This window comes from Trichomycterus rosablanca, chromosome 16 (genome assembly GCF_030014385.1).
Source record: "Trichomycterus rosablanca isolate fTriRos1 chromosome 16, fTriRos1.hap1, whole genome shotgun sequence".
Taxonomy (NCBI): Eukaryota; Metazoa; Chordata; class Actinopteri; order Siluriformes; family Trichomycteridae; genus Trichomycterus; species Trichomycterus rosablanca.
The window spans coordinates 9,135,607-9,149,353 of NC_086003.1; positions in this window are offsets into that span (position 1 = coordinate 9,135,607).

Sequence of the window (13,747 nt, forward strand, 5' to 3'; positions counted from 1 at the left end):
AACTCGGTCTGCATGGTCGTCATCCCAGAAGGAAGCTGACGCACAAGAAAGCCCGCAAACAGTTTGCTGAAGACAAGCAGTCCAAGAACATGGATTACTGGAATGCCCTGTGGTCTGACGAGACCAAGATAAACTTGTTTGGCTCAGATGGTGTCCAGCATGTGTGGTGGCGCCCTGGTGAGAAGTACCAAGACAACTGTATCTTGCCTACAGTCAAGCATGGTGGTGGTAGCATCATGGTCTTGGGCTGCATGAGTGTTGCTGGCACTGGGGAGCTGTGGTTCATTGAGGGAAACATGAATTCCAACATGTACTGTGACATTCTGAAACAGAGCATGATCCCCTCCCTTTGAAAACTGGGCCTCATGGCAGTTTTCCAACAGGATAACGACCCCAAACACAACCTCCAAGATGACAACTGCCTTGCTGAGGAAGCTGAAGGTAAAGGTGATGGACTAAACCCAATTGAGCACCTGTGGCGCATCCTCAAGTGGAAGGTGGAGGAGTTCAAGGTGTCTAACATCCACCAGCTCCGTGATGTCATCATGGAGGAGTGGAAGAGGATTCCAGTAGCAACCTGTGCAGCTCTGGTGAATTCCATGCCCAGGAGGGTTAAGGCAGTGCTGGATAATAATGGTGGTCACACAAAATATTGACACTTTGGGCACAATTTGGACATGTTCACTGTGGGGTGTACTCACTTATGTTGCCAGCTATTTAGACATTAATGGCTGTGTGTTGAGTTATTTTCAGAAGACAGTAAATCTACACTGCTATACAAGTTGTACACTGACTACTCTAAGTTATATCCAAGTTTTATTTCTATAGTGTTGTCCCATGAAAAGATATAATAAAATATTTGCAGAAATGTGAGGGGTGTACTCACTTTTGTGATACACTGTATATATATTATAACATATATATAACATATACTGTATATTGATATATATTATATATAAGTAGCCTAGTAGTTGTATCAACATCTGCATGTAATCAATAACTGACTGTCAAATCAGATGTCTGTTTATTTATTAGGATTTTAACGTCATGTTTTACACTTTGGTTACATCATGACAGGAACGGTAGTTACTCATTACACAAGACTCATCAGGTCACAAGTTTATATTGAACACAGTCATGGACAATTCAGTGTCTCCAATTCACCTCACTTGCACGTCTTTGTACTGTGGGAGGAAACCGGAGCACCGAAGGAAACCCACGCGGACACGGGGAGAACATGCAAACTCCACACAGAGAGGACCCGGACCGCCCCACCTTATCAAACCTTTCTCTTATCAAATTAAGAGAAAATAAAAATTAATTGTGCTCCAGTGGGAAGTAAGAACAGAAATTAGTCTCTCCATCACGGATTAAATGCTGTATTTTCGCTGTACACGTTTCTTTTTTGGAGAGCGCCATTTGTCTCCTGTCTCACTCGTCTTTTTCTCAACTTTCTCCTGTATCTCTCCCTTCGTTTTTTCTACGTTCGCTATCTTTCTTTTTCTTTCCACCGTCTTTTCACATGTAACTCGCCTCTAACTCTCTCATCTGTCTGCACTGTAGAGTCGCAGTGTTTACCGGCTGGAATGCACAGACTTGATTGGCTGAGTGGTGTCACGTGATTGGTCTGTGCGTTTTCTCATCCGCTAAACCGCTACCGTAAAGACTACAAAAGCTGCGCCGGTTAAAATAGAAGCGCTCCGTCAGGTTTCAAATCATAACTTTCTGTTTTGGCTGTAGGTCCGGGTCCGTATGGGACAGCTTCTGGGTCCGGATCCGGACCGCGGTCCGCCTGTTAGTGACCTCTGATCTAGAGTGAAACAACACATCATCAACGAAGCATCACTCAACAAAATATAAATGAAAATGTGCAAAACAAAAAGAAAAATCAGCATCCAGGTGACAGTATTTGTAAGTATTTAGTGAAGATTGGCATTCAGAAAAACCAAGGAGCTCATCTTTGATGGGTTGATCCTGTTTCTCCTTTCTGTTATGATCTGCCCTGTTAAAAAAGATTCTCTCTGAGGGGACAGATACACAGTCTGTGTGCCATCACATGTATAAGATCACATGGTCTCCCAAGTGGGTCTGAACTTCTCTGTTAAAGGGGCTTCTCGTGTCCAAACGTTACTATGTCTCCTCACTCATTTTCCTCACCTTTCCAGCGTGTAATGTCTGGCTGCGTAAAGCGCTGAGCTCTCTCTCTCTCTCAATTCAATTCAATTCAATTCAAAAGTGCTTTATTAGCATGACAAATATTCACATTTGTATTACCAAAGCGCATTTACAAACTAGATAATAAATGAAAAAAAAAAAAAAAAAAAAAAAACAACATACATAAACATTCATATTAATTTAAAGGATGTTCAATAACCTTAGTAATTAGCCTTACAAAATAACAGAAACAAATTAGAACAAGTATATAAAGTGTGTATATGTATGTGTGGAAAAAGTATTTGTAAGTGTGTGTGTGTATGTGTGAGTGTGTATGGGATACAGTATAAGGTCACTCACTGTCCCTCACCTGGTGGCAGGTGTGTAAGTAGAGAGCTGCGAGTGTGCAGCTCGCTCTGTGCTCCCCCAGTAGGTGGGGCAGCTTGTCAGGGTTTGAGAGGGAATTGAAATTGGGGATAATTTAGTTGATTTTGGTAAAAAATTGTTTTCGAATTTGTGTGTATTTTGTACATTCAGTGAGGAAGTGCAGCTCTGTCTCTAATTGGTTTGAAGAGCAGTGTTGACACACTCTCTCCTCTCTGGGCATCCAGGACTGTCTGTGTCGTCCCGTCTCGATGGCCAGGCTGTGTTCGCTGAGTCTGTACCTTGTCAAGGTGTTTCTGAGTTTTGGATCAGTTATAGTGCTGAGATAATCTGCCACACTATACTGTCTATTTAGAGCCAAATAACATTGTAGTATACTTTGGAGTTTAGTTTGTGTTTCCCAATAGGCCAAATAGTTTATCTTTAATTTATGTGTAATTTGATCAGTTCTGATTAGGTTCTGGTCTTGAGTCTTAATTGTGTTAGTGGTGTGTTAGTATGTGTTAATGGTGTGTTGGTGCAGTGACTCAGGACCAGTTGGATGAGGGGACTGGTATCTTTGCTCAGCTCTTGGTATTGCAGAGCTTTGTAATGATACGAGTGTGGGTCGCTCTCTTTGAGATGATTCCAGAATGTTATTGCCCTTTTTTGTATATTAATAATAAGTGGGTATCGGCCTAATTCTGCCCTGCACACATTGTTGGTGGTGTGTCTGTGCACCTTTAATATTGTTTTACAAAATTCTGTGTGCAGGGTCTCAATTGGATGTTGTTCCCAGTTGTTAAATTGTTGGTGTGTAAGCGGGCCCCACACTTCACTGCCATACAGGGCAATTGGTTCAATTATTGCGCCAAATATTTTGAGCCAAATTTTGATTGGGATTTCTACAGAAGTTTGTTTTTTTATGGCATAGAAGGCTCTGCGTGCTTTTTCTCTCAGTTCATTCACTGCTAAGTTGTAGTTTCCTGATGAACTAATGTTTAGTCCAAGGTAGGTATAGTTTTTAGAGTGTTCAATTTCATGGTTTCCTAATTTAAATGTGTGTTTGGTTCCCTGAGATCTGGATCTTTTCTGGAAGGTCATAATTTTAGTCTTTTTGAGGTTGACTGTCAGGGCCCAGGTCTGACAGTACTGCTGCAGCAGGTCCAGTTTGTGCTGGAGACCCTGAGCACTGGGGGACAGCAGGACCAGATCATCTGCATACAGCAGGAGTTTAATCTCTGTGTCGTGTAGAGTGAGACCGGGCGTGGCTAAGCACTCTAACATGGAGGCCAATTCATTAATATAGATGTTAAAAAGAGTTGAGCTCAGACAGCAGCCCTGTCTCACTCCACGCTCCTGAGAGATAAAATTTGTTCGTTTATTGCCAATTCTTATTCCGCACTGGTTTTCTGTGTACATAGATTTGATAAGATCATATGTTTTACCCCCTACACCACTTTCTAATAGTTTGTAAAACAATCCTTGATGCCAAATTGAGTCAAAAGCTTTTTTTTAATCAATAAAGCAGGCAAATATTTTTACATGGTTTTGAACTACATATTTTTCAATGAGGGTGTGTAGGGTGTAAATATGATCGGTTGTGCGGTAATTTGGTAAAAATCCAATCTGACTTTTACTCAGGACATTGTGCTCAATAAGGAAGCTTGAAAACCTTGAGTTAATTATACTACAGAATAACTTCCCCAGCCGCTCAGGTGGCGCAGCGGTAAAAAGAAACGCGCTGCAACCAGGGCTGGATTCTGAGAAGCGTCGTATCGAATCCAGCCTTGCTTTACCGGTTCGAAGCTGAGTGGCTATATGAGCAACGATTGGCCGGTTGCTCATGTCGGGGGTGGGACAAAGAACCGGATGTGGGTCTCTCTGTCAGAATGCGGTTGCGTTCTCTGCCGGCTGATTGGAGGCGCTTACACAGAGATGGGAGGGGGTGCACTTAGGGTGTGTCTCTCCGCATGCAGCGCTAGGTGGCGCCAAACTCGTCAATGTGTGGGTGGCAAAGATGCATCTGGCTGCTGCTCGTGTTTCGGAGGGGATACGGGTTAGCTTCAATCACCTCCGTCAGGGCAGGGTTCGGCGTAGACAGAGAGGAAGCACGATGCTAATTGAACAATTGGATGCGCTAAAAAGGGGAGAAAAAGGGGTTAAAAAAAAAAAAAAAAAAAAAAAAAAGAATAACTTCCCCAGATTACTGTTCACACAAATGCCCCGGTAATTATAAGGGTCGAATTTATCTCCACTTTTGTAAATTGGTGTTATGAGACCTTGATTCCAGATTTCAGGGAAGGAACCTACACTCAGAACCAAGTTAAAGAGTTTTAAAATGGCCAATCGAAATTTTGAACTGATGTGCTTTATCATTTCATTCAGGATTCCATCAGGTCCTGATGATTTCTTTGGTTTTAATTAATTTATTTTATTAAGGATTTCCTGCTCAGTAATGGAGGAGTCTAAAGGGTTTTGGTTATCTTTAATAGCCAATTCAAGTTCTATAAATCTTCTATTGATGTCATTTTGTTTTGAATTTGTGTTGAATGTTATGTTTTTAAATAGTGATTGGAAATGGGTTGTCCATATACAGTGTATCACAAAAGTGAGTACACCCCTCACATTTCTGCAGATATTTAAGTATATCTTTTCATGGGACAACACTGACAAAATGACACTTTGACACAATGAAAAGTAGTCTGTGTGCAGCTTATATAACAGTGTACATTTATTCTTCCCTCAAAATAACTCAATATACAGCCATTAATGTCTAAACCACCGGCAACAAAAGTGAGTACACCCCTAAGAGACTACACCCCTAAATGTCCAAATTGAGCACTGCTTGTCATTTTCCCTCCAAAATGTCATGTGATTTGTTAGTGTTACTAGGTCTCAGGTGTGCATAGGGAGCAGGTGTGTTCAATTTAGTAGTACAGCTCTCACACTCTCTCATACTGGTCACTGAAAGTTCCAACATGGCACCTCATGGCAAAGAACTCTCTGAGGATCTTAAAAGACGAATTGTTGCGCTACATGAAGATGGCCAAGGCTACAATAAGATTGCCAACACCCTGAAACTGAGCTGCAGCACAGTGGCCAAGATCATCCAGCGTTTTAAAAGAGCAGGGTCCACTCAGAACAGACCGTCGTCCAAAGAAGCTGAGTGCACGTGCTCAGCGTCACATCCAACTGCAGTTTTTGAAAGATAGGCACAGGAGTGCTGTCAGCATTGCTGCAGAGATTGAAAAGGTGGGGAGTCAGCCTGTCAGTGCTCAGACCATATGCCGCACACTACATCAAATTGGTCTGCATGGCTGTCACCCCAGAAGGAAGCCTCTTCTGAAGTCTCTACACAAGAAAGCCCGCAAACAGTTTGCTGAAGACATGTCAACAAAGGACATGGATTACTGGAACCATGTCCTATGGTCTGATAAGACCAAGATTAATTTGTTTGGTTCAGACGGTCTCAAGCATGTGTGGTGGCAATCAGGTGAGGAGTACAAAGATAAGTGTGTCATGCCTACAGTCAAGCATGGTGGTGGGAATGCCATGGTCTGGGGCTGCATGAGTGCAGCAGGTGTTGGGGAGTTACATTTCATTGAGGGACACATGAACTCCAATATGTACTGTGAAATACTGAAGCAGAGCATGATCCCCTCCCTCCGGAAACTGGGTCGCAGGGCAGTGTTCCAGCATGATAATGACCCCAAACACACCTCTAAGACGACCACTGCTTTATTGAAGAGGCTGAGGGTAAAGGTGATGGACTGGCCAAGCATGTCTCCAGACCTAAACCCAATAGAACATCTTTGGGGCATCCTCAAGCGGAAGGTGGAGGAGCGCAAAGTCTCGAATATCCGCCAGCTCCGTGATGTCGTCATGGAGGAGTGGAAAAGCATTCCAGTGGCAACCTGTGAAGCTCTGGTAAACTCCATGCCCAGGAGAGTTAAGGCAGTTCTGGGAAATAATGGTGGCCACACAAAATATTGACACTTCAGGAACTTTCACTATGGGGTGTACTCACTTTTGTTGCCGGTGGTTTAGACATTAATGGCTGTATATTGAGTTATTTTGAGGGAAGAATAAATTTACACTGTTATATAAGCTGCACACAGACTACTTTTCATTGTGTCAAAGTGTCATTTTGTCAGTGTTGTCCCATGAAAAGATATACTTAAATATCTGCAGAAATGTGAAGGGTGTACTCACTTTTGTGATACACTGTATCCCCATCCTGAATAGCTAATTCTTCATGTTCTTTTTTATTTAGTTTGTTCCAATTGTCCCAAAATTGATGTGTGTTGATTGACTCCTCAATTAGTGTCAGTTGTTTGTTTGTGTTTGTCTCTCTCTCTCTCTCTCTCTCTCTCTCTCTCTCTCTCTCTCTCTCTCTCTCTCTCTCTCTCTCTCACTCTCTCTCTCTCCCTCTCTCTCCTGTTCGTGTGCACGCTGTCTCTGTGTGTGTGTGTTTAACCCCTTCCCTCCTGTTCGTGTGCTCGCTGTGTGTGTAACCCCTACCCTCCTGCTCAGTGTAAACACAAACGCCACCACGTATCTTGACCAATCACGTGCGGTTTTGACAGAAAAAAAACGTAAAAAAACGATTCGGCTCCCAATGAGGAGCCGGATCCTGTCGTTCACTTTAAAGAGCCGGCTCTTAGAGCCGGATCGTTCGTGACCGACCCATCACTAACGACCAGCAGGGATTGTCTGTTCTGTAGTGAGTTGGAGGTTATATTTTTGCAATGCAGCATTGGTATTATGGTTTGGTGTGGACGATAAGGTTACAAGTACTGTAAAACTTGAGTGTATGCTGATGTATTCTGATAGAAACTATCTTATGCCCGTCTCGCGTTTTTACACTCATCCCTCAGTGTCATATATACATTGATGTACCATAACATTAAAATACCTGATATTGTGTAGGTCCCTCTCGTGCCACAAAAAAGCTTTCACCCATCACAGCATGGACTCCACAAGACATCTAAATGTGTGCTGTGGTATCTGGCACCAATAGGTTTGCAGCAGATCCTTTAAATCCTGTGACTTGCAAGATGCCCAGCTAACACAGAACGTTCCCGTAATGTTACATTTTGGTTCCCCTATGGTTATTTTTAGGAAACCATCCCATAACGTTATAGTAACGTTCTATTTTCGTTAAAAAAAAAAATCAGCGCTGTTCCCGGAACGTTCCAGGAACTACGAAACCTAACGTTCTCTCATGTTTTTATGAAAACTAACAGAGAACGTTATCTAAAAGTTGCCTTAAGGTTTTCTTTCTTATGTGTTTAAAGTAACGTTCCGGAAGGTTTTCTTATGATCTTTAAAGTGTTTTAGTAGGAACTTACCAAAAAGGCAGCCTTTTGCTTGAGACGGTCCATGTAGATCAACGTTTACGTACAAGTACCAACTATAAAACTATGAAACCTAACGTTCTCTCATGGTTTTATGAGAACTAACAGAGAACGTTAGTTAAAGCTTGTATAAGGTTTTATTTCTTGTGTGTATAAAGTAACACTCCAGTAACGTTCCCGGAAGGTTTTCTCATGATCCAGTGAGAGAAATTAGCTCTATATAGCAAGCAGAACTCTCCATTAGCACAACTAGAAAGTGAGGTTTTCTTGTCTAAAATGTTCAATAATTTAAAGGTTAGTACAAAGTTCCCTTAAAGGTTTCAATAATTTTAAGGTTATGGGAACGTTCCCAGAACTATAATGCACAACCAAACGGGAACGTTCTATTTCCGTAAAGAAAACTTTCCTGGGGAACCAAAGGGCAACCAAAATGATCCGTTCCCAGAACATTCTGGGAACCAAAAACTAACGTTCTGGGAACCAAAAATTGTTAGCTGGGTGGTCTCCATGGATTGGACTTGTATGTCCAGCACAATCCACAGATGCTTGATGGGATTGAGGTCTGGGATATTTAGGCCAAATCAACACCTTGTTTCTCAAACCATTCCTGAACAATTATTGCGGTAGGTGGTACGTGTCAATGTAACATCTACATGAATACCAGGACCCAAGGTTTCCCAATACAGTACTGCCCAGTGCTGCCTCTGTAGCCTTGCTTACTTCTTAAGGTGTATCCTGGTGCTGTCTTTAACCCAGGTAAGAGATGTACATGCATCTGATCATTTACATGATGTACAAGATAGCGAGATTCATCAGACCAGGCCCCTATCATTCATTGCTCCTCTTCTGATGCTTGAACATGCACTTGAACACAGTTGGTGCCACAGAAAAGGGTCTGAATATGTTCATTAATAAAATATTGTACAACCCCAAATCAGAAAAAGTTGGGACAGTATGGAAAATGCAAATAAAATAAAAATGCAGTGTTCCTTACATTTACTTTGACTATTATTTGATTGCAGACAGTTTGAACACTAGATATTCCATGTTTTATCTGCTCAACTTCATTTCATTTATTAATAAACATCCATTCCTGCATTTCAGGCCTGTAACACATTCCAAAAAAGTTGGGACGGGAGCAATTTAGGGCTAGTAATGAGGTGAAAAAACTAAAGCTGTACGCCCGTGATCTTCGATCCCTCAGACGGCACTGCATCAACAAATGCCACTTAAAACTTTACTGTGCAAAAAAGAAGCCATATGTCAACCCTGCCAAAAGCGGCGTCGACTTCTCTGGGCTCAGAGACATCTTCGATGGACCATCACACAGTGGAAACGTGTATTGTGGTCAGATGAATCAGCATTCCACGTCTTTTTTGGAAAAAACTGATGCTTTGTGCTCTGGACCAAAGACAAAAAGGACCATCCAGACTGTTATCAGCAACAAGTCCAAAAGCCAGGGTCTGTCATGGTATGGGGCCGTGTTGGTGCCCTTCGCAAAGGTCATTTACACTTCTGTGATGGCAGCATTAATGCAGAAAAGTACATTGAGATATTAGAGCAACATATGCTGCCTTCAAGACGTCATGCGACAATGCAAAACCACATGCTGCACACATTACAAAGGCATAGGTGCGGACGAAGAGGGTACGGATACTGGACTGGCCTGCCTGCAGTCCTGACCTGTGCCCAGTAGAGCATTATGAAAGGAAAAATGCAACGACGACCCCGTACTGTTGCACATCTTAAGACGTGTTAGCAGAAAGAATGGGACAAAATAAAAGCTGAAACACTAAATCACTTGGTATCCTTGGTGCCAAAACGTCTTTTAAGTGTGGTGAAAAGGATGTGCAACAGTGGTAAATGCTTTACTGTCCCAACTTTTTTTGGAATGTGTTGCAGGCCTGAAATGCAGGAATGGATGTTTTCCTAATAAATGAAATTAAGTTGACCAGACAAAACATGAAATATCTCAGGTTCATCCTGTCTGTAATCAAATAAAAGTCAGAGTAATGTAAGAAACTCTGTGTTCTTTATTATTTGCATTTTCCATACTGTCCCAACTTTTTTCTGATTTGGGGTTGTAGATTGATGTGTGAAATGGCAATTAATACACTAAACAAGCACTGGAAAGTCAGGTGGCCACTTGTTTTATAAAGATAGTAGGCATTTTCTGTTAGCCTGAACAGCATTAAAATACCTCGACAGCCTGTCTAAAATTATGCCTTCTGTAACACGAAATGCCTGAATAAATAAGAACACGCCAGGACACTCATGTTTGTGTATTTCCTGTTATATTTAATTGGCACAGTTAACACAGTATAAAGTATTCAGTGCTCTGAAATACAAGCTTAACACAGATGAGGACACAGATGACAACAAAAAAGTGCAAAACACCGTCTGGTACGAGACATGACAACAGAAGGAAGCCTCGCTTGCAAATAAGAGCAGAGAAAATACATTTTGGAGCATGTATTATTAGTCATTTTTTTTTTAAATAGATGGTTTTCTATTATTTTATATTAAAATTGTATAGATTTAAATTGGTATTCAATGATTCAGAGTCTTCACAGAGCCTCGGTGTTTGGACTGCAATGAACTGAATCCGTTAAAATTAGCCATATATTTTTTTGCATCGTATTTACAGCTCGTTTCATGAATAATAATATCATTTGTCAGTCATGACGAGATACTGCTTGAGTCATTCAGTGTAAAACGACAATGTAAAATGATAAAACCTTTTCAGCTAAGAAAAATAGCCTGCGATAGAACGCAATCAGCAGAGGAAAAAAACATCAGCTAAATATAATTAAAATGATTTCTATGAACTGTGAAACAAGTACAAGTAAAAATTAAACAGTTTAATTATGTGCCAGAGTGAGTAGTCACAAGTGAAGATTCACAAAATTAAATCTCACATTGTTTACGTTTTCTCTTAAAAAGTCCTTTCTTCTCAACCACAGACTTTAAGCAGAAGGAAATCACAATTTTAAATGCAACGTGAAAGCCAGGAAGGCACCGTGTGCCTGTAAGGCTGAGCAGGCTCTGATGATTGATTTACGTGCTTCAAACTAATATCTTTATTCTTCTCAACATTGAAACAATTGAGAAACAAGCTTTTCTGGCCAAAATCTGTTTAATTTCTGGCACCAAAATAAAAAGAACCCAAGGAACAAGTGGTGCCTGGAGCTGAGGGCAGAGGCATTCTATGAACATGATAACTGTACGCCGGGGGGGTGGCAGGTGCACTGGGGTCCATGGTGTGTGTGGGGGGGGGAGGGGCCCTCCACGACATGAACACAATCCCCCACCACACTGCCCCCCCATTGGCTGCACTCACCAGGTCGTTATTATTATATTACAATATTGTACGATATATGTGAGTGACATTCAGCTCAGCCAATCAGAATGCAGCACCCGGTTTATACATGTGCGTTCGGACGTTCTGCACTATATATACACATCTATTGGGTTCAATATATATATATATATATATATATATATATATATATATATATATATATATATATATATATATATATATTGAGGGGGCCCAAAAAATGTTTTTGCACTGGGGCCCATGAGCTCCTAGTTACGCCACTGCTGTACTCATAAACACGGTACCATGATCAAAGAATATTAGCAAGCCAAAATGGAATCGTTATTTTCTTATTGCTATAAATGTTCCCATGTTTGGTTTAGAGTTTGTGTCTTTAGTTTTACATGGAGCTATTACACTAGTGCCCTAACAGTTCAGAGCCTATTTAGGAGGATGCTTGGCATGACTAAACCGTCACAGATAATTTGGCTTAATAATTCTATTAAAACATGAACAGAATAATGCCGCTCAGGTGGCGCAGCGGTAAAATACGCTAGCACACCAGAGCTGGTTTTTCGAATACATCATATCGAATCTCAGCTCTGCCATCTGGCTGGGCTGCGTGGCTGCATGAACAACGATTGGCTGTTGTTCATAAGGTTAGGGACAGGTCGGATCATGGGTCGTCATAACTGGTGCAATTATGACCTCTGCTGGCTGATTGATGGTGCCTGCACAGGGCTGGGGAATAATGCTGATCAGGGTGTGGCTCTCCATGCACAATGCTGATCGGTATATATGAATGTGACTCCTGCAGGTGAAAAGATGCAGTCTGTACTGAGCACGTGTCGGAGGGGGCATGTGTCAGTTGAGAAGCGTCCACAGTCAGCGGTGGAGGGTTGAATCAGTGAAGGATGCAATCAGGGTAATTGGACACGACTAGATTAGAGGAGAAAATTGGGGGGAAAAGGTTGGAAAAAAAACATTATAGTAATATTTATAATAATTATTATTACTATTATTATAGTAATCATTATTGTTTTTATTATATTTATTATTATTGTAAAATGTTTGTTTTAGGATTTTACCATCATATTTTACACTTTGGTTACATTCATGACAGGAACGGTAGTTACTCACTACACAAGGTTCATCAGTGTACAAGGTTATATCAAACACAGTCATTGTCAATTTAGTATCTCCAATTCACCTCACTTGCATGTCTTTGGACTGTGGGAGGAAACCGGAGCACCCGGAGGAAACCCACACAGACACGGGGAGAACATGCAACCTCCACACAGAAAGGACCCGGACTGCCCCACCTGGGGATCGAACCCAGGACCTACTTGCTGTGAGGCGACAGTGCTACCCACTTAGCCACCGTGCCGCCCTATTGTAAAATGAAAGCCACGCCTCACTCGGTCACTTGCTAGGATGATTCGTATTTAGCGGAGTTGCTGAGGAGGCAATTAGCTCCTTTACTTCATTTTAAAAGATTGTCATATAAATTATGAAACCGCATAAGCTAATATATATCCATCAAATTGATTTAATCATGCCATTACCTACATAAGCCTTAGAAATCCAGTGCAAACCTAAAGAGGTAAACCTCTGCCACCAAACACATCTTGGCTGATTAACTATCTTAAAGCTGAGGGAAACATTTTATACGAGGGTTCTTCAAAAAGTTTCCACACTTTTTTAAAACTCTATTTAACACTTTTCTACATAGTCACCTTCCTCTGTGAATCATTTTTCCTAGCATTGTACCAACTTCTTAATGCCATCAGCAAAAAATGTTTTTGGTTGAGAGTGTAGCCACTGATGCACCGCTGCTTTCACGTTATAATCACATGAAAATCTTCTTCCCCTTAAAGCTTCTTTAAGTGGTCCAAAAAGGCAGAAATCAGCTGGAGCTAAATCTGGACTATAAGCTCTCTCTCAGGACACGACCAAGTACTACTCCTCCCACCCTCACCGTTTCCAACCAAAATATAAAAGTGCAGAAATGTTTTGAATATCCCTCGTACATTAAAACACTACACGTTTCTAATTCACTGATTCTAAATGATGAATTATGAAAAAATTATAAAAATTATGAATTAGTGGTTCCTGGAAGAAATAAACTCTTCAATGCCAATTCATTTATCCTAGCTAACGGTGCTAACAAAATTTCTGTATATACACTGATCAGCCATAACATTAAAACCACCTCCTTGTTTCTACTCACTGTCCATTTTATCAGCTCCACTTATCATATAGAAGCACTACTTTGTAGTTCTACAATTACTGACTGTAGTCCATCTATTTCTTTACATACTTTTTAAGCCTGCTTTCACCCTGTTCTTCAATGGTCAGATGGACTACAGTCAGTAATTGTAGAACTATAAAGTTTTTCTATATGGTAAGTGGAGCTGATAAAATGGACAGTGAGTGTAGAAAAGAGGTGATTTTAATGTTATGGCTGATGGTGTATTTTGCTAAAAAAAAAATAATAATAATACATTTACCCCTCCATATCTGAGTAATTATTTTCTATGACAGTATCTTT